We start from the raw sequence: 21,093 nt of genomic DNA, 5'->3' as shown, positions 1-21,093 counted from the left end.
TGCACATCCAGTCCCGAGCATATTCATCAATCTTCAGGAGCAGATTCATATTGTATTTGCTTCTCTTGTTTTCTCATCTTTTCCTCATCCACACTTATGACTGCATGGAGAGTTCAAAATGACTACTTAATTGTGGAGGCAAAGCATGGGCCTGATTTATGGATAGATCTCCATGCTTTGCTGGCACCAGATGAAGAAGGACAAACATTACACAACAATCACACTCAGTGGTGACCTTGAAAGACATGTATGATGGAGTCATTATTACTCCATGATAATGTTAACAGCTGATGGGATTTCATAGGTCTCCCAAGATGAGAACATGTAGTTTTCAACTGGATGAAGGAAAAAAAATGAATGGTGAGGGGCGAAACATGTAGGTTTTGTTGAATATATTCCATGTGAAATTACAGATCAACTTTCACCCTTCTAAATTTTGATCTCTGCCCTGGAAGAATGGTTTGTGTGGGCTACATCCCAGGCTTCTCTGGCTTTCAGCTGAGGATGGCCAGTAGAGATCCCAGGCAGGCGATCAGAACGAGGGCGAGCATTTATTCCCATGGCTCTTTTCTTGTGAAATCATTGCAAATTAGTTTAAATTTGACTCAACATCACTGTTTATTTCAAGGTAATTTAACTTTTTTCTATATGACTCTTTCCTTTTATGTCCTGATAACTGGTCCTTTCCCTTGTCCTTTTAGGCCTATGGGTAATGATAGCACTGTTCTAACCAGTTCTGAGTTACTGCACAACCCTTCTTGTTCAGAACCACCCTACCTACACCTTTGTAAGTAGGACCTTAATTAAAAAAAATCCTCTAAAAATGTCCAATTTGAGAGTGCCATCTGTTTCCTATAGGGAAATACACCTCGGGCAGTCTTCTTCCCTCTTAACTCCACTCTGTTCATTATTTAGAGCTCATGCATTTTCAAGTGACAAAAATATTCCAACTAACCTTGCTTAAGCTGAAAAAGCATAGGGATTTATTGCATCACTAGAAAGTCCAAGGGATAATTCTGTCACCAGGCATGGTTGATTCCAAGAGCTCACATGATGTTGGCAGGGTTCTCTCCTCTTGGCTTTAGTTTGTGTTGCTTTCCTTTTTTAGGCAAGTCCTTTCCACAAAGTGACAAATATGGACACTGGCTGTTCTGGCTTATGGTGGCTTTACAGATTACAATCCTAGGAAAAAGAGCGTGAGAGATACTGCAAACATCCTAACACACATTGTGATGTGATTCCAATGGTGAACTGTTGGGTGTAGTTGAGGTGGCTTTCCTGGCTGTCATGTTGGCACTCACGTAGAATAAATGAACAAACTCTGCAGTCTGGCAGAGGAGTGGCTGTGAATGGAAAAGAACATTGCCTGGATCAGAGGAGGGCCATCTCCCAGCTCTCCACTGGAGCTGATTCTCTTTGAAGTATATACTTGAAATCAAGGAAGAATGTTGATAATAGAGGGTATAGGGCAAGCCAAAGGCCAGCTTCTCTTTTAACTGGAACACTCCTCTTGCTAGAATAGTGTCACTTGTCTGCCTCAGAAGAAAAACTGTTTTGGTAAATCCATTTGGAATGGCCTCTCAGCCTCAATCAGATCACCAAACTCAATAATATTGTGAAGAGGGATTCTCTTGGGGAACAGTGAAATGGAACTGTTCAAAAGACTTCATAAAAGGCACAAAAGCCCTTTGCCAACCTTGCGTGTCTCTCTTTTTGGTAACCTTGCTGCAAATATAACTTGGAGCAGTTTGTATGAATCTTTGGGGTGACAATGGATGTAAGGAAACAAACTTGTCTGGGATAGAGGATGTATTGCACCTTCTGTGATATGAAATGCATAATACGGCTGGATTATAGCAGCAGAGGGAACAGATAGGTAAGGTGGAGTGAGCTCCTGAAGGGAACGGCCCCCATTGGCATAGTTGGTAGAGCCATGGAAAACCTTTGGGATTTCTTATCCAAGCACAATGTGAGAGTGGCAGGCGTGAAAGACAGCTTTGGCTATGGTGTTAGTAGATTGGTGTTATAGCTGTTTATGAAAGAAGTGCCTGGGGTCTAGACAAGGGAATTCACAGTTTACTGGAGAGAAAGTAAGACAAAGAGATAAAGAAACCGCTCTGTGCTGAAAACAGAATAATATATGCTAAGAAGTGGTAGATAGAATTCATTTGCCTTTTAAATTCTTGTTTGCACACATCGAGCCAGGAACCAAAGTAGTATAAAAATACAAATTGCATCTTTCACAGAGCAGATAACATTTTGTGACTGGAGATTTTGGCATGTTTTATTCAATAGATATTGGTTAAATTCTTTATTATTATGTACTTAGTACCTACTCTGAAAATTAGTGTGATATAATGGAAAAATATGGGTTTTGTGTCTGGCAAGGTGGGTTTTAGATACCTTTTCTGTCACTTAACTAGCTTTGTGCTTTTGGCCAAATTTCTGAACTTCATGCATAAAACGCAGCACACAGTTCCCACCTGCTAGGATTGCTGTAGATATTAAATCAGGTAATGTGGACAAAGTGGCTGGCACAATGGTTGTTATATGAGCAAATGGTTGCTGATATTACTACCAAATCCTTAATTAGAAGAGATCCATTCAAAGCAGGATGGCATCATAGCTCTGGTTAGTTGACATGTATATCAATATTTACGCCTACCCGCCTTCCCATTTTAAATTGTTTAAACTAATCGAGCATGTTAAGGTTCACCATCTTTCACTTTTTAGCCTACTTGGGAAAGGGGTTTGTCCAAGGGGTTTTTCTGTGGTCTGGTTTCATCCCCCACGGGGATCAAAAGGTGGTATATGCTTTGCGTGTCAGCCTGGCTCACAGACTGCCCTGGAGAAGATATAGCTGACCTCTGCTGAGGTTTAGAAATTGAGACGTAGTTTGAAATTTCTGATCTACACCATGGGCTTGTTCCTATACATTTCAATAGCTCAATATTTTCATTGTGTATTTAAATGTCAACGTAGCTTGACCTCTGGATCTCCCCTCATTTTGCCACCACTTAAAGCTACGGGTGCAGACCTTGTTATTGTTTCTACATTAGCAGATGAGAGAGGTACACTTAAATGACATATTTGTTCTTTTGTTTTAATGGAATGAATTAACCTGGGGGTGGGGTGGGGTGGCGGGAAGCGCTACAAGTGTGCAAGCAGGGGGCATGTGTGAATCAAGGGCAAGTGTCTCTTTTTTAACGTGTATGCACATTATTTAAGAAATGAATACAGCAAATTATATCTTTCTCATTACTATGGATGCCTTTGGATTCTCCCTCAGTTTAAAATTTGACTTGTGGAAACAATATTTCAGAAGTTGGGATTAGAATTCAATATAAGTAAATACTTTTCCTGACATTTTAAAATCAGAGACAACATATGGTAACTGTTGTCTGTGGATATATTCATTTTGGAAATTTTCTGTTTGCTTTCTGCTAATTCTAATTCAGAGCTAAGTATCCTGTTCTCATTTTCTTCTCAGTTATCTTGTATTTATAACTTCTTTCCGATTTTCCTATGTATGTAAAAGAGGTATCTTGAGCCGTACATCAACACAACAGCGAACAGGGGGGCCTGGGTGGCTCAGTCAGTTAAGCGTCCGATTCTTGGTTTCAGCTCAGGTCATGATGTCATGACATCATGGGACTGATCCCCCCCGCATCAGTTGTCTGTGCTGACAACACAGAACTTGCTTGGGATTCTCTCTCTCCCTCTCTCTGCCCCTCCCCCCCAATAAATAAATAAACTTAAAAAAAAACTTAAACAACAACAACAACAACAACAACAGCAAACAGGAACACAGTTGTGCAAAGCAGAAGTACCTCATTAAATTTATCTTTTTAAAAGTTACTTTTAAAAATCAATGACTTATTTTATAATGGCATACAACTAAAAATATTAGTTTTAATTAGTAAGTGCATTTGTTTACAATTTTTTTTTAACGTTTATTCAATTTTGAGAGACAGAGACACAGAGCACGAGTGGGGGAGGGGCAGAGAAAGGAGACACAGAATCCAAAGTAGACTCCAGGCTCTGAGTCATCAGCACAGAGCCTGACGTGGGGCTCAAACTCATGAGCCATGACATCATGACCTGAGCCGAAGTTGGACGCTTAACCACTGAGCCACCCAAGTGCTGCAGTAAGTCTATTTCTTTATGTAAAACCTCCATACTAGACATTTTCAGGTTGCCAAAAACAGAGGCATGCTTAAGGCACCAAAGATCAGTGTTTATGGGGAGCATCTGAAGAAAGCGCATACAATCGCTAGAACATCATTGGCGAAGACAGGTAGCTCTGATTGTTCATCAAGTTTCAACAGCAGTTCAACAAGTTTCAACAGATGCTGAAACGGCATTTCAACAGCAAATGCTCCATCACTGCCGTAATTCAGACACTTCATCTCTGTTTCAACTCCTTCTACTTCTCCCATTAAGGACCACCTGACCCTGTTTGTGAGTTTTATCCTCTAAAGGGAGGCAACCACAGAGACGGACTATGGGAGAGAAACTGAGAGAGGAGATATGGTTTGATGCCCTTTATGAAAATTTCTGCATCAAAACACCTGGTCAGCCTGTGGCTCAGGTACTGTCCTTTGGCCTAATTAGCTGTTGGCCAGAAGAACAGGGTCATAAAGCATGAGATTACATGCCTGAGGGGCCATCTGGTATAAATTATGGTGTCTTATGCCTATTCCCTCTTTTCTTAGTGGAGGACATGGTCATGCAAACTTTCAAAGCAAGATACAGTTCTCTACAGTATATGTCACGAACTCAAAATACAGAATCTATTACCTTCCAGGAACTTAAAACACACACCTTATTCCACAACCATTCAGATGATTGATGTTAAAAAAGAAACCAAGAAAATAGCAAGTGTTGGCGAAGACGTGGAGAAATTGGAGCCCTTGCACACTATTTACCCCATAAAGGTTGTTGTGAGGATTACATGAGTTAATACAGCATTTAGAATAATGTCTGCAACACATCAAGCGCTCAACAAATGGCAGCTGCTCTTACAACCCGACTATGCATAAAATGTGATTTTTTTTCCCCTAAATGAATTGAATATATCCGAGTGACTTTGGTAGGTGCGTCTTCTTTTACATCTGAGATAAGGAATTCCTTAAAAAATTTTTTTTAGGGTGTATTCATTTTTGAAAGAGAGACAGAGACAGAGTGCTAGCAGGGGAGGGGAAAGAGAGAGAGGGAGACACAATCGGAAGCAGGCTCCAGGCTCTGAGCTGTCAGCACAGAGCCTGGCGTGGGGCTCAAACCACAATCCGTGAGATCATGATCTGAACCGAAGTCAGGCACTTAACTGACTGAACCACCCAGGTACCCCTGAAATGAGGAATTTCTAATAGAAAGTCCTAATGTGCTAAATGTGAAAGAACAAACGTTCTTTGCCTTGGGAACGTAATAGGTTGGCTTCTTTAGATCAGATGCAGCCATATATAAATCCATATATTATAATCTGTTAAGTTAGCGGTATTTTTTGCTTGTAATTTTCAATTTCACCACTAAAAGAAAATATAGTTACACATTGGATACTTTGCTTTCTCAGGCTCAGTCATTAGATTTTTTCTAACTATCCTCTCTCAGTTACTCTGCGTTTGTGTTTATTGTAGAATGATTTAGTGAGCTTCTGAAACATGGTGGGGCATATCTAATTTTGCAAACCAGACCAAGCTAGACACAGAAGGATCACATTTGCATAATGGCCACAGTACAGCTAAACTTATAGCATTTTCCTTTGCATAACAATGACATTCAAATTATTATGCTGCTCAAAATATAGCAGTAAACTAACCCAGTCAGGTGTCCCAGTTTAATATAACATACTGTGGTCCTTTTCTCCCTGAACATAGCTAATGATGCTCTTGTTTCTCCGATTTTTTCGTGTCGGAATCCAATAGGACATCTCACATGATTATGTGTGTGTGAGCTTGTTTGTGTATATGAGAGTCTTGTTTAAAACAAAAGAATCTGTTTTCCTGATTTGTCTTGACTCCTATTGAAATTATTTTCTCAGCTTCTATTCTTATCGATGCAATTTAAATAATTTTTAAAAGCCTAGTAAATATGTACATATGAACAGTAACATTAGCAATTTGTGTAAACAGATACTATGATTTTAGAGTGTCATGTGCTTTCAAAGTGTTCTCTTAAATTAGATATCCTGAGGATATAGCAATTGTCTTTGGCTGCCACAATGTCGTGTTGTCCAGTGGTACATGGAAAAACCTAAAGCTCTAGGTCTTTGTTGGGTTCTTTTTTCTCTTGAATAATAGTTACGAGCATGGGATTTGGCATCCTATAGATCCAGGCCGCCGCTTTACCATTTGCCAGTCATGGGACTTTGGGAAAATGAACCACTCCAACCCTCAGTTTTCTTATTTACAAAGTGGAGTCATGATGCCTATGTCTGATTACAAGGGGGTGATTATGAGGATTAAATGTGAAAGCACAGAATATGGTTTCCTTCTCGGGCTAGCTCCCCATCATGATGGCAAGATGGCCAGAAGCAGCTCCGGACTTACATCTGACTGGTTAAATAACTATGAGAAAGAGAGCTAGCCCGGTTCACAAAACAATCCCTGTGGCCAGAAGGAAGGAACACATGAAATGGCCAGGGTCTCATGCCTACTATTTTTTTTTTTTAAAGATTTTTTTCTCTTAAGCCACACCGAACTATAATCTACCTGTGATAAAGTTCACCCCATTTATGTGTATCATTTGATGAGTTTTGATGAATGTATGCTAATGTGGAACCACCACCAGATCAAGGTATAAAACATTTCCATCACCTCAACAAATTCCTCTGTGCCTCTTAGTCCCGCTCTTCCCTGGTCCCAGCCCCTGGCAACCAATCATATACTTCTTGTCACTACAGTTTTATCATTTAATAGAAGTTTATACGAATTGAATCAAAGGGTCTTTTATGTCTCCCGTCTTTTATTTAGCATGGTAAGTGCTTTTCAGATTAATCCATGCTGCTGCCTATATAAGTAATTCTTTCTAGTTCTGAGTAGTAATCGATTGTATAGACACACAGCACAGTTTGCTTTTCCACCACCATCTGATGAATTTGGGTTGTTTCCAGTGTTTGGCTGTTATGAATAAAACTAGTATGAAGATTCATCACAAGTCTTGTATCTTATTTTAGATACCTCTACCCTGAAAATCAGTTAACTATATACATGTGTATATTTATATCTAGATTCCCTATTATGTTAAAATTGTTCATTTTTTCTATGTCAATACCAAACTCTCACGATTAATTATAGGTTTATATTAAGTTTTGTAATCAGGTGGTGTAAGTCCTCCATCCTTATTCTTCTTTATCTTATTGTATTTAGCTATTTTTGGTCCTTTGAATTTACATATAAATTCCAGAATCAGTTTGATACTATCAGCTAAAGTCTGTTGGGATTTAGCCAAAGACTTCAGGGAAGCTACAGATGGATTTGGAGAATTGGCATCTTAAAAATACTAACTTCTGATTCGTGAGCATGGTTTATTTCTCCCATTTATTTTAGCGTTCTCAAATTTCTCTCAGCATTTCTCAGAGTTATCGGTCTTATATGTATGTCGCTGGCTGTATCCTTAATATTTCAAATTTTTGATATTATTATAAATGATACATTAAAAATTTTAATTTCTAGTTGTTCATTGCTAAGAAATAGAACTATAATAAATTTTTGAATTTTTATTTTATTTTTTATTTTTACATTTATTTATTTTTGAGAGACAGAGCACAAGCGAGGGAGGGGCAGAGAGAGAAGGAGACACAGAATCGGAAGCAGGCTCCAGGCTCTGAGCCGTCAGCACAGAGCCTGACGCGGGGCTCGAACCCACAAACCGGGAGATCATGACCTGAGCTGAAGTCGGATGCTCAACCGACTGAGCCACCCAGGCGCCCCAGATTTTTGTATATTAACTGTGTATCTTGTCATCTTGCTAACTCAGATATTAAACTTGGAAATGTTTTCATAAATTACTTAGAATTTTGCTCATGGACAGTTATATTATCTCCTTTTCCAATCTGTATAACTTTTATTTCTTTTTCTTAAAAAATTTTTTTTAATGTTTATTCATTTTTGAACGACAGAGAGAGAGCACAAGCAGGGGAGAGGTGGGGGGGGGGCGTGGGGACACAGAATCCAAAGCAGGCTCCAGGCTCTGAGCGGTCAGCACAGAGCCCGATGTGGGGCTCGAACCCACGAATCGTGAGATCATGACCTGAGCCAAAGTCGGACGCTCCACTGACTGAGCCACCCAGGTGCCCCTATTTCTTTTTCTTGATGTAATGCTCTTGTTAGGACATCTAACACAATGTTTAATAGAAGTGATATTGTAGATATCCTTGCCTTGTTCTCAATCTTAGAGAGAGAAGCATTTAGTTTTTTTTTACAGTTAAGTATGGGATTAGCTTTGGTTTTATATCAATGCCTTTTATCGAGTTGAGGAGGATTTCCTCTATTCCCAGTTTGTTTGGAGTTTTTACTATAAACAGGTATTGAATTTTGAAATGTGCCTGTTTTGCATCTGTTGAGATGTTCATATGAGTTTTTCTTTTTTTAGTCTCATTATATGATGACTATTTGATTACTTAAGGTATATTTAAACACTCTTGTATTCCTGAAACCATTCTTTGTCAGGATGTATTATGCAGGAATTTGATTTGCTAAAATTTTAAGGGTTTATGTATCTATATTCATGAGAGATATTGTTTTCCTTCTTGCCACATCTTTGTTTATTTTGGCTATAGGACAATGATGGCCTCATGAAATGTTTTGTGAAGTGTTTTCTTCTCTATTTTCTGGAGCAATTTGTGTAGAACTGGGATTTTTTTTTTTTCTTTCTTAAATGTTGGTAGTATTCACCAGTGAAGCCACCTAAGTCCTGAGATTTCTTTGTGGGAAGATTTGCAAGTAGAAAATTATGTTCTATTTCTTTTTGAGTAGGACTTGGCAGTTGGTAATTTTCAAGGTATTTGTTTATTTCACTTAAGTTGTCAAATTTATTGGTGCATAGTTGTTTATAATATTCCCAGATTATCTTTTTAATTTCTCTAACCTCTGTTATGGTATCTCCTTTTCAATTCTAGATATTTAAGTTTTTGCCATACTTTCTGTCTCTGTCTCTGTCTGTCTGTCTCAAGTGTGGCTAGGGATTTGCCAATGTTATTAATCTTAAAATAACAACAACAACAACATATGGGACTACATCAAACTACAAAAGTTGCACGGGGAAAGGAATGACCAAAGAAAAGACAACTTATAAAACATGAGAAAATATTTGCAAATCATGTATTGGATAAGGGGTTAATGTCCAAAATATATAATCAGGTATTAATATAGCCACTCCCCCTTTCTTTTGATTAGAGTTGACATGTACATCTTATTACATCTTTTTACTTTTAAATTGTTTGTAAGTGGATTTCTTGTAGGAAACCTATAGTTGGTTTTGTTTAGTACAGTTTGACAATCTTTATCTTTAAATTGGTGTGTTTGGGTGCTTAGGTGGCTCAGTAGGTTAAGCATCCAACTTTTGATTTCAGCTCATGGTCTCATGGTTTGGGAGATAGACCCCTGGGTCAAGCTCTGCACTGAATTTGATTTGCTAAAATTTTTATTAATAAGAGATATTAGTTAATAGTTTTCTTTCTTGCCATATCTTGGAATTCTCCCTCCCTCTCTGCCCCTCCACCTCCTCCTATGTGTGTGCGCGACTTCTCTATCTCAAAATAAATAAATAAGCATTAACTTGGTGTGTTTATTTCATTTATATTTATATTTGGTCTGATTCTTCCTCTCCTCTTGGCAGTATATCTTCTATCATATTTTGAGGGCAGCAACGATTACAACTTTCTGTTAAAATTATTTCTCCTTGCTCTGATTCTAGGCTAAAGAAGCAAATTTATTATTATAAGTTTGCATTCCACTGGCTTTCTGCAGGTGTACTGGCAACAATACGATCCACGACAGTCTGACTAAAAGTTACATTTCTCATCATAGAGCTATCGATTGATATTCCTGATGACACAGTGTCTTTGTAACCAGGGTTAGCCTCGGGAAGCGAATCCCTTGGGAGTGTGCCGCTGTTCTTCAGAGCTGAGGTTTGTACCTTTGACTGTGATTATCCCCTGGAGGGCCTACCACCCTTGGAGGTCCTGAATGGGTGTTCTGCCTTCCCAGACAGCTCTATCTTTGCCGTAACTAAAACAGGACCCGGTTCTAAATGAGTGTTTCTTAAACAGTGGTCTATGGAGTATTTACATAAGAATCATCTGGGCTGTGTCTTGTAGTGTAGATTCTAGGGCACAAACTCAGGCTAATTGAATTTATCTCTGGCAGGAAGCCCCAGGAATCTGTAGTTAAACAAGCTTCCCAGGTGATTTTCATGCACATGCTATTTTAAAAGCCATCATTCAATATTATGAGCTCTGATAATGAGAGAAATGCATCCTCTGTATTTATTGTAAGAGTTCTAAATTTTACACACGTGTTGTGTATTAATGCTATAGAGCACATATACACAGGCAAAAATAAATATTAAAACATTGACATTTAGAATGAATAAAAATGGAAGTTCTGCTACATGTCTATATTTATGTCTATATTCTAATGGTTGTATTGTATTTACTCACTTTGGATTCACCCGTTCTTTTTTTTTTAAGTTTATTTTTATTTATTTTGAAAGAGAGATGCAGAGCAAGTGGGGGAGGGGCAGAGAGAGAGAGAGAGAGAGAGAGAGAGAGAGAATCCCAAGCAGGCTCTGTGCTGTCAGTGCAAAGCTGGACAGAGGGCTCAAACCCACAAACCGTGAGATCATGACCTGTACTGAAACCAAGAGTTGGATGCTTAACCGACAGAGCCACCCAGGTGCCCCTCGATTTTCCTGTTCTAAACCTTAGGGGAACTGGCTAGGCTGAGGTTTATTTTCAATAATTTTATAAAAGGGAACCAACACAAATGCTTCAAATGAATTATTGGGAGTATTGTCTTTCTTTTTTTTTTTTTTAATTTTTTTTTTCAACATTTTTTATTTATTTTTGGGACAGAGAGAGACAGAGCATGAACGGGGGAGGGTCAGAGAGAGAGGGAGACACAGAATCGGAAACAGGCTCCAGGCTCCGAGCCATCAGCCCAGAGCCTGACGCGGGGCTCAAACTCATGGTTGTCTTTCAACCATGATATTACCCAGGCTACACCCCAGACCAATTAAATATGAATCTGGGATGGGACTCAGGCTTGAGTATTTTTAAAAGTTCCCCGTGCCATCTCAATGTGCAAAAAGGTTGAGAATGTTGCTATGGGAACAATGCTTCTTAAACTTGAACGTGCATCAGAATCACCTGGAGAGCTTGTTAAAACACAGAGTCTTGGGCTCTATTTGCACATAGGTCAGGGGTGCTGGTGGTGGTGGCAGTGATTTCGTGTTTCTAACCAGCTCCCAGGTGAAGCTGATGTTAGTGGTTTACAGACCACTTACTCTCAGTAGCACCGCATTACGGTGGTGGTGGAGCCTCTCCAAACTTCCTGCCAGCTCTTCACCTGTTTTGCCTTTTACTGGTTAAAAATTTCGATTCAGCCTATGCCTATATTAATGAATCATTCCTTTGGGAATATAATAACTCCTTAAAACTGGTTTCATCCTTAGCTCTATCTTACATATTTGAGAAAGACCAATTACCACTCACTGTGTACTGCCATATCCCGATCATAAATGCTGTGACCTAAATGAATTAACATGGTCGTATTATCTTGGCCATGTGATGACCGACACGCCGACAAGTTTATTGAGCTACCTTTTCTCCTTTACTGAAAATGGTAATATCATATAGTCTCGATCCTGATTCCTACGAATGAAGGTCCTTCTTCTTTCCAGAATTAGGTCTTCCTGGAGTTCTTTGGTACCAATTCTCAAATCTCAAAAGTAGAGACAGAGGAAATAGGCATGAGGACGCTCAGTTCCAGTCTGACTTTGCCATTAAATTCTCTGTGTATGTCTAAAAAAGACATGTTCAACTTTCTGGGCCTCATGCTCTTCATCTATAAAATAAGGAGTTGGACAGGTGAATATTTTTAAGTTCTTCTTCAGTTCCAAAATTGTCTTCTCTGTAATTTTACAAACTACCAGGCCTAGAGCCAAAAGGCTACTGTGTGAGTTTGTGTTGATTCGGTAATTCCGTACATTAAAATCAAAGGTGGTTCAAATGCTTAGCTCTCCGGAGCTTTACCTGTCAGCTTTTAGGGCAGAACGAGTACAATTAAAATGGGTATGGTTTCATGGTGGCTTTGCTTCATCCTGCTGGGGCTAGGAAACCTCTCCAGAGAATCACCTCAATGATGAAAATCACCAGTTTCAATCTTCCTTTGGCAAAACAAAAGGACTCCGTTATGCTGGCAGAAATTGTATTCTTCTGTATAAAATCCTGCATGCCAAATAAAGAAACTTGATAACATTATTGCCAGATTAAAAAAGAAAGATTAGTGATTTTTAATAAGGTTACAAATTGGAGCTTCTAATCTGTTAGCCCGATGTGGAGCTGGTAGGTCATTCACAGCAAAGCTCTTGCATGGGAGGGATTTAGCATATGACTAATTTTAAGGGCTAACAACCTAGTAACACAGAAAGCTTGGGAAAATTAAAAGTATTATAGTTGTTTTAAAGAAAAAAATGTAGATTATAAAACTTTTTTTTTAATTTTTAATGTTTTTATTTATTTTTGAGACAGAGAGAGACAGAGCATGAGCAGGGGAGGGGCAGAGAGAGGGGGAGACACAGAATCTGAAGCGGGCTCCAGCACAGAGCCCAACGAGGGGCTCGAACTCACAGAGTGTCAGATCATGACCTGAGCTGAAGTCAGATGCTCAACCGACTGAGCCACTCAGGTGCCCCTAAAACTAACTTTTGATTACTCAATAATTCCACTTCTGGACATATTTGCCAAGGAAATAATTAGAAATGTGGTAAAAGCTGTGTTCACGAAGATGCTGAGGATAGGGTTATATAAATATACAATAGAAAAATATTGGAGCAGCCAATATCCACTAATGGAGTAGTTAAATGAATTACTCCACCCACGGGTTTGAATAATATGAAGACATAAACTGAAATATAATTATACAAAAACATGGAAAAAAATAGTTATAATATGTTAACTGATAAAACCGAAGGACAGACTATGTACCGTAGTAATCATGATACAAAATCATGAATAGTGAAAAGGTGGTAACATTATGCAATAGTTACATAAGAATCAAGAGGTTATGGGTGACTTTTCCCTCTACTTTCTCAGCTTTCCATGTTTCTGGGTTACCTTTACATCACAGTGGTTCGGAGCACAAATGTTGCCGCCATATGCCTGTGTTCAAACCTGGCTCTGCTTCTTACCACCTGGGTGAATTCGTAAAATTATTAACCTCTCCTCTCAGTTTCCTCATTTCGGAAATGAGGATAATTCTAGCAACTCCCACATAGGTTGTGAAGATTTAATGAATTTGTATAAAAATCACTTAGATCAGAGGATATGCCATGTGGCAAATATTATGTAAGTGTTCGCTCTTTATTATTGTTTAAAATAATTTATCTTATTTCATCTATAATGTCTTTTCTATTGATAGAAATATTGCACTTTTGGGGCGCCTGGGTGGCTCAGTCGGTTAAGCATCTGACTTCGGCTCAGGTCACGATCTCGCAGTATGTGAGTTCGAGCCCCGCGTCGGGCTCTGTGCTGACTGCTCAGAGCCTGGAGCCTGTTTCAGATTCTGTGTCTCCCTCTCTCTCTGACCCTCCCCCATTCATGCTCTGTCTCTCTCTGTCTCAAAAATAAATAAATGTTAAAAAAAAAATAAAAAAAAGAAATATTGCACTTTTTTTTTAAATAAAGAGAATATAAAAGTTTCTTCCTCAAATCACTTGGCCCCTCTGACACATAAACCCCAATCCCCCACAATGCAGGAAAAATTACTGGTAAGTTTATGTATTTTATACAGAATCCCTCTCCGCTCAGACTCTCATTTTCTATCTTATTTCTTGGAAAGTTTCTTACAGTACACTTAGATACACCAATCGATTCACAGGTACTCACATAAATATGAGGATCAGTGATTACCACTGAAGTTGAAATAAGATCTTTGACTTCTTTTTGCTTGAGTCTCTGAAATCACCAGAGTTCATAGCACCCAAAGACGCTATGATCTTTGTCAGCAAATAAGGAAAACTTACTTTTTTAAACAACAGTCTGTTATAAGCAATTTTATTTCAGAAATTGTTGGGAGCTAGAATCTGACTTGACTTTTTCTAAGACTCCTTGGCACGGAATTTGTTTCCATAGTTATGAGGCAATACAGAAGAACCAAAACTCAGACTCATTAAAAATCAGATAAGCAAAAAACTTTTAAGTAAACTTTTAAAATGAGAAAATAGTTGGAATATTTGGAAGTGGATGAGACCTAGATATTGATAAATATTAGTAGTGACATGTAGATATTCCTAAATATTTAGTTAAAAATTTTTAATTTTTTAATATTTATTTATTTGTTTATTTATTTATTTTTTAATGTTTATTTATTTTTGAGACAGAGAGAGACAGAGCATGAATGGGGGAGGGTCAGAGAGAGGGAGACACAGAATCTGAAACAGGCTCCGGGCTCTGAGCTGTCAGCACAGGGGCCCGATGCGGGGCTCGAACTCACGGACCGCGAGATCATGACCTGAGCCGAAGTCGGCGCTCAACCGACTGAGCCACCCAGGCGCCCCTAAATTTTTAATTTTTTTAAATGTTTATTTATTTTTGAGAGAGAGAGAGACAGAGTGTGAGCAAGGGAGGAGCAGAGAGAGGGAGAGGAGACACAGGATCTGAAGCAGGATCTCTGAGCTGTTAGCACAGAGCCCAACGTCGGGCTAGAACCCACGAACTGTGAGATCATGACCTGAGCTGAAGTCGAAGGCTTAACCGACTGAGCCACCCAGACACCACTTAGTTAAATATTTTAAAGTGGAAGAAAGCTCCTAGGTCCACGACTACTTTGTCCCTAATACAGCTCCTCACAGGTGACAATTTTTTTTTTTCACTTCTTACTGTTATTACTTCCATATACTTAAATAATGTGCTGGTACTTCTAGGTCTTGATTTTTTTCTGATCTGACAAACTGTTTTGCCTAGCAAGTTAGTGCATTCGTATATGTGATGACTGCTTGTATACTTGAAATGAATTGCACAATCTTATTTTGTGTTCTCTTTCTCCATGCTTTCCCCTCCCTCCATCAGTTTCTGTCTTTTTGGATTTATCAAGATTTTTAAAATTCTCTTATTTGCTTTAGTTAGTTTAGAAGTTATGAAGTATATGTCTGCTGGGAATTTGACTTAACTAACTTAAATTGATCGATTTTTAAATGTGAAGGAGCGCCTGGGTGGCTCAGTCAGTTAAGCGTCCAACTTCGGCTCAGGTCATGATCTCCCGGTTTGGGTTTGTGTCAGCTGTGCTGACAGCTTAGAGCCTGGAGCCTCCTTCGGATTCTGTGTCTCCCTCACTGTCTGCCTCCCCCCCACCCCATGCTCTGTCTCTCTCTGTCTCTCAAATATAAATAAACATTAAAAAAAAACTTTAAATGTCAAACCGAAATTTTAATTTGCCTACAAACCCAATTTTGTCATGATATAGTATTCTTTTCATACATTGCTGTTTCCGAGTTGCTAATACTCCAGAAAGTTTTCTATCTGTATTGATGAGTAAGATTGGCCTCTACTACTCTTCCCTTTCACTGACATTGTTGGGATTTGCCACCGAGGCAATACTAATTCTTAACATCAGTTGAATCAGCTGAGAAGTCAAACATTTTTTTCAGTTCTTTGGAGGAGCTCGTGTACAATTAGCATTGTCCTTCCTTAAATGTTCAGTAGAACTCAGCAGTGAAACAATTTGGACCTCGAATTTTGTGGTAGAAAGTTTTATATTACCGACCTGATTAATTCAACATTAAACTGTTCTAAGAATTTATTTCATACAAATTGAAAAATTTTGTCCGTAGAATCTGTAATGATGTTATGCATTTTCAGGACTGAACTGTGCCTCCCTCTCTTTCTCCATCAGCCTGTTAATGTTAATAGTTTTATCAGTTACTTTTGACTTTGTGACCCTCTGTATTATGTATTTGTTTTCTATTTCGTATGAATATCATCTCTTTCTTTGAACTGATTTTCCTCTAACTTCTTGTGAGGGACTCCTAGCTCCTTTATTTAAGGCTGTGCACTTCACTCTACATAGTGATTTTGCTGCAACCTGTGAATTTTGTCAGGAAGTATTTTCAGATTTTACAAAGAAATTGATCATGAAGCAAGAGGTGGACTGTAGATGCTATGACTTATTTCCTGATCACCCTTCAAGAAGAAATCGTTGATCCCCTCATTTGCTGAGAGTCCTCTGGCAGAAGGCCTAAAGCTTAAGGCCCCTTTCCTGTACTGCCTTTCCTGGTGAGCGTGCCTCACTCAGGGTTATGCTTCCTTCTTTGGGCACTCTGCACCTAGTACCTGACTGAGGTAGGCTAGAAATTCCTGACCCTCCATGTTTGTAGCCGCTCTATCAACAGTAGCCAAGTTATGGGAAGAGCCCAAATGTCCATCAACTGATGAATGGATTAAGAGGGGGTATATATATATTTATATATATATATATATATATATACATATATATATATATATATAAATATATATATACACACATACATATACAATGCTACTTGGCGATAAAAAAGAATGAAATCTTGCCATTTGCAACAGTGTGGATGGAGTTGGAGGGTGCTATGCTAAGCGAAATAAGCCAGTCAAAGAAATCACATGATATCACATGATTTCACTCATATGTGGAATTTGAGAAACTTAACAGATGATTATAGGGGAAGGGAAGGAAAAATAAGATAAAAACAGAGAGGGAGACAAACCATAAGAGACTCTTAAATATACAGACAGCAAACTGAAGGTTGACAGGGAAGAGAGCGTGGGAGGGTGGGGAAAGCGGGTGATGGGCATTAAGGAGGGCACTTTTGCAGATGAGCACTGGGTGTTATATGTAAGAGATGAACCACTGGATTCCACTCCTGAAGCCAAGACTACACTGTATGTTAACTAACTTAAGAATATGTTGAAAGAATAATAAAAATAAATAAATACATTCCTGACACTCCCCAGTTTGGGACAACACTTACAGGTCAGCTTCAGAACTCCCCCTAGAGTCTGCTCAGGTCTCCGTTGAAATTTCCCAGGTATACTTCTTCAGTCCGATATTGTTTTCTTCTCTTTATTCCCACAGGTATTGATCCCAAGAGTTTGCTAAAAATCCCCTGGAGGGGTAATCTCTGTATCATTCTTTCTCTCAGGGAATTAGACCTTTGAGAGAAGACTTTCTGGGAGAAATGATATTCAAGCTGAGAACTAAAGTAGCTGTCTAGAAGATAGGTGCGGTAAGTACCAACAGCCAGCTCACTGGGTGGGGAGGAGAGGCGTGTGCATGTGTAGGTGTGCTAAAGTGGAGTGGTGGTGGGGAAGCATGGCGGTATGAGAGAAAGAGCTAGAAAAGCATGCTTACCTAAACCACGGAGGAGTTTAAAGTCTACCTTGAGAAGTTTTGGGCCTTCCATCCCATTAGAAGTCCTACAGATGTAGGTCCTGGGCACGGTTCATTGATTGGAAGGGCTAGGTGGGAACTCTTTGCCAGATAGAATTCAAGAATATACGTGGAGCCAAGTTTCGTTCAAATAGTAAAGATATTACCATTTCTTGAAGTATGATAGCACTTAGCCAACAACAAATGTTTGCAGATAGAAATGATCACTAAGTGATTCCAGAGTGTTTAACTATCCACTTCCTCATTAGAAGTCCATTTCACTGTTGACTTACCCAGCAGGATTTTGGAAAATGTTTTTACTCTATTGGGAACATGTAGCCTTCTATTCTTATGGCTTGCAGGCAAATGGCACCCACAGGGAAAATTCTGCACATTGTCAGTTCTCAGATATGCAACCAGCTCACTGCTGTGCTTTATTAAAGGCATAAATCTGAACTTGTGCTGAATATGTACAAAGGAAATTTGATTTGTTCATCTTTATAACATCAAAGAGTTACTCCAGTTCCAAAGGCAGCCTATTTACTGTCTCATTAAAGGATCAGCACCACAGTAATGTTTTCCAATAGGTGGTGTCACTGACAGCTTGGAGTTCCCTAGGTTTTAAATGCACTGGAGAGGGGCGCCTGGGTGGCTTGGTCGGTTAAGCATCCGACTTCGGCTCAGGTCATGATCTCACAGTCTGTGAGTTCGAGCCCCGCGTTGGGCTCTGTGCTGACAGCTCAGAGCCTGGAGCCTGTTTCCGATTCTGTGTCTCCCTCTCTCTGTGACCCTCCCCCGTTCATGCTCTGTCTCTCTCTGTCTCAAAAATAAATAAACATTAAAAAAAAAATAAACGCACTGGAGAATGCAACATGATCCTATAGAAAATTCAAGCTAATACCTATTTCTTCAATTGTCAATAATTTATCAGCTATGGAAAAAGCACTGATTTTTTATTATTATAAAAACACAGTAAAAATATTAAGCTTTTTGGTTAGGAGAAAACCTCTCTAAGTATTCAGAGAATCCACGTAGAAGTAGGTGGCAGAGGGAGAACGGAAGGGGAGGGGGTGAGGAAAGTAAAAGAATATCTACCTTTATTTGACTGGAGAGAAAAATAATGATGTTTTTATAAAGATTTGAATAAACACTTCAAAGATCTGCCACCAGCAAGAAAGGTCAATAGAGTCCCTTTGATAATGGATTCAGCTGAAAGTAGCAAAACCTGTTGCATAAATACAGGACTTCAAGAGCAGTATTGCAACTCCTGAATGACAGGTTGTTAACCTTACCAGTTCAGTGTATCCAGGAGAAAACAATGTTTGTGTATGGAGTTTCATCAAAACAATTGGCAGGCACAGTGATATTTTGTGGTGTAGCTCGACACAGGGAAGTCATTTCTTGCCCATGTAGTAATCCAGTGAGGACTGGTCATATGTTCCCACATACCTGTAGTGGAGGCTGGGAGGTGTAATCTGTGACTGGGAACCCACTTTGCAATGTCACCTCTGTATACTCTGGTAACTTTGGGGTCAGTTAACTCTCTTCCACATGAGCCATCACTGTCCTCAGAAAATTGGAACAGATCTCTTTTGATTGGTTTTTCTGATAATTCCTGCATTGATATGCAAACACCTAATCTATATGTAATCATCTGCATTTAGGAAAAAAATGATTATGTTCAGTTCAAATGAATAAAAATTGTTGTATTAAATATTATGGGGATCTGATGTTGTTGAGGTTCAATGTTAGATTCTGCGAATAAGATATTATTAGGGTCTTCAGGGAACTCTTAGAGAATATATTCTAATAAAACTCAACTTCAATAAAATGTAGTAAGTGCTAGTTTCTTTTAAGAGTGCTAGATGTTTATTCTTCCTATGGCTGAAATAAGGAATCATTCATTAGAGGATTGTCAGAAGCTCAGATACAATTGTACTGACATTTGAATAAAGTTTTTTGGTGTCATGTGTCAAATGAAACAAACTTGATAAGATTTCAGTATATCTCCTACATACACACACACACACACACACACACACACACACACACATACACACACACACAGTGGAATATTACTTGATGATCAAAAAGAATGACACCTTGCCATTTGCAACGACGTGGATGGGACTAGACTGTATTATGCTAAGCAAAATAAGTCAGTTAGAGAAAGACAAATATCATATGATTTCACTCGTATGTGGAATTTAAGGAACACAACAGACCATAGGGGAAGGGAAGGAAAAATAAGATAAAAACAGAGAGGGAGGCAAACCATAAGAGACTCTTAAATACAGAGAACAAACTGAAGGTTGCTGGAGGGGCTTTGGGTGCAGGGATGGGCTAGATGGGTGATGGGCAGTAAGGAGGGCACTTGTTGGGCTGAGAACTGGGTGTTATATGTAAGTGATGAATCACTAAATTCTCCTCCTGAAACTGTTATTACTCTATGTGTAAACTAACTTGGATTTAAACAAAATAAACAAAAATAAAAAAAAAATTTAGTATGGTTCTAACATGTAACCATGTAGAGAATTTTATATTGCATTGAAAATGTCTGATTTTGAAAAAATTTTTTTAACATTTATTTATTTTTGAGACAGAGAGAGACAGAGCATGAACGGGGGAGGGTCACAGAGAGAGGGAGACACAGAATCTGAAACAGGCTCCAGGCTCTGAGCTGTCAGCACAGAGCCTGACGCAGGGCTCGAACTCACAGACCGCGAGATCATGACCTGAGCCGAAGTTGGCCGCTTACTGACTGAGCCACCCAGGTGCCCAGAAAATGTCTGATTTTGAAGAAAACTCTTCTCAGTTCTGTCTTTCCAAAGTGGAGGAGCCGCAGACTGGGACGAGCCAATGTGATTTTTATTCCATAATATACCACATGCAGTCAGTCTTCTGACAACTAATAATTGATATTTGGCCTTACTGAGCTCTAGGTCAAGAAGTTTTCCATAGCACAGAGGAGTTTGACGTGCCACATAACAGCACAACCACAGCATATACAATCAATGCTTCGTCTTTCTTGTATCATTACTTGCTATGTTCTTCAGTGCCCTCCACAGCCCAGAATTACTACCCCTAATTCCACCCCTGTGCTTTTTGATAAAGAATCAGACACATTTTTGGATCTTCAGATGGAATTAGTTATTGTAATGGAAAGAAATTAAACCCCAAAGTCCTGGGTCTGCCATTGGGTGACCTGAAATATGCGTTTCACCATTCAGTGCCTTAGTTTCCTCATGTGTGAGAGTCTCACAGTCATGAAGCTACAATTTTCTACACATTTTGTTTAGTGAGTCTATTACTCTAGTATATTTCTGTATAATTATGTTGTCTATGTAGGGAATTCCAACGTAAAAAAAAAGTCCATTGGATATAGGCTATAGCCTTTTTGTTATTTAGATACAACCTACCTACTTGTTCAATTTGGAAATCAGTTGTTCACACTACCTTCGTTTATGTCTTT

General features: G+C 39.0%; 1 pseudogene; it reads left to right on the top strand.

Moving 5' to 3' along the window:
* The first annotated feature begins 4,504 nt into the window (after positions 1–4,504).
* Positions 4,505–21,093, top strand: part of LOC102953212 — a 42,078-nt pseudogene continuing 25,489 nt past the window's right edge.

This window comes from Panthera tigris, chromosome B1 (genome assembly GCF_018350195.1).
Source record: "Panthera tigris isolate Pti1 chromosome B1, P.tigris_Pti1_mat1.1, whole genome shotgun sequence".
In the NCBI taxonomy this organism is placed as follows: domain Eukaryota; kingdom Metazoa; phylum Chordata; class Mammalia; order Carnivora; family Felidae; genus Panthera; species Panthera tigris.
This window is presented reverse-complemented; position numbering and strand designations above follow the sequence as displayed.